The sequence below is a fragment of the Manacus vitellinus genome, unplaced genomic scaffold, assembly GCF_001715985.3.
Source record: "Manacus vitellinus isolate BGI_N305 unplaced genomic scaffold, ASM171598v3 scaffold_38_pilon, whole genome shotgun sequence".
In the NCBI taxonomy this organism is placed as follows: Eukaryota; Metazoa; Chordata; class Aves; order Passeriformes; family Pipridae; genus Manacus; species Manacus vitellinus.
This window is the reverse complement of record NW_021940526.1, coordinates 6,219,361-6,220,566: the sequence shown is the minus strand read 5'-3', so window position 1 is coordinate 6,220,566 and position 1,206 is coordinate 6,219,361. Positions and strand designations below refer to the sequence as shown.

The following is a 1,206-nucleotide window of genomic DNA, read 5'->3' as shown; positions in this document are numbered from 1 at the left end:
TTTAAAGCTTTTAGCGTGGTTGATTTATCAGCCCCGTCTACTTTGGTGTCTCTAAAATAACGCCACTTAATGGACCGGGAAAAGCAAAAATCTAAGAGGAAGGTCTATGAATGAAAAATCCTCAGTGTTCCCTGGTTAATGATGGTTGTAAGACCCGGGGATAATCCCAAGGGTCCGCTTGGGACAGCGCTGCAATCCCTGCCCAGACACTGGAAACTGCGTGTCACGGCCACAAATTCCTTTATGTACATTTGAGCTGTGCATTTTACACGCTTTGCCCATAATGTGGGACCTGGGGTAGTTCACACTGGTAGTTTTATACCCTCCTGAGCAGTACCTACCTGTTTTGCTGCTCTCAGTACCTCAAGTATTTGCTCATTTATGATGCTGAGTGTTGAAAAAGAAAATAAATGTTTTGAATTTCTGAGGTACCAGCTGCTGGTAAATGCTCCAGGTACTGACACCTTGAAATGCACAGGGCCCTCGAGTGTTTCTCCACGGGTACAATGGGAAAAATCACCTCAAAATAAACCAGAGTTAAAAAAAAAAAAAGAAAAAAAGCTTTAATATGAAAAGTTGTGCAAAGGCATTAAAAGCAACTAGTGTGGGATCATATTTTACCCACATGTCTCTTAACCACAGAGTCATCCTGCTTTCATTTAAAGCTTTATTACAGATTGCCCGTTTTTCTGAAGGGCAAACTGAGAACAAATATAGATGTCATAGGTCGGGACGTTGGTTTGGGTTGCAGAAATATTTTCTGCTTAACTCTGTGGCCGTTAACGCTTGGCTTTGTCCCTCAGTGGCAATTCCTGATTATTATTGGAAGCCTTTAAAAAAATTTTAAAAAATTCAGGTGTCTCATAAAGTTTACCTTACTTTGATTCTTTTTTTTTTTAGCTTCGAATTTTTCTTAACTTCCTTACTTAGCAGCAACGTTTTCAGCACAATATATAAGCAACCAGCCAGAACCTGAAATCACAGTAAGGACATGCAGATAAAAATGAATAGGTTCATTTAATCTGAAAGATCTGGCTTGAAACCAACATTAAATACAGTTCACAGCGGGTGTGTGTCGGAGCAACGTGTAATCTCTGAGCGGGAGGTGGTTTTAAGAGACATGACATACCTTGAGCTGCGCGGGAGGGGAGGTGCGGGTGTGATGGAGACCTTTTGTTCCCCCGGCGCGGTGGGAGGGCGGCAGGA

The 1,206-nt window shown here is 42.1% G+C and overlaps 1 protein-coding gene across 1 annotated transcript in view; it reads right to left on the bottom strand.

Moving 5' to 3' along the window:
* MTIF2 (mitochondrial translational initiation factor 2) overlaps positions 1-359 on the bottom strand; it is a 10,738-nt gene extending 10,379 nt beyond the window's left edge. The window contains exon 1 of the mRNA XM_018077573.2: positions 342-359. The gene's annotated coding sequence lies outside the window, so the exon portion shown is untranslated. The remainder of the gene's footprint in view (positions 1-341) is intronic.
* Between the last annotated feature and the right edge of the window lie 847 nt (positions 360-1,206).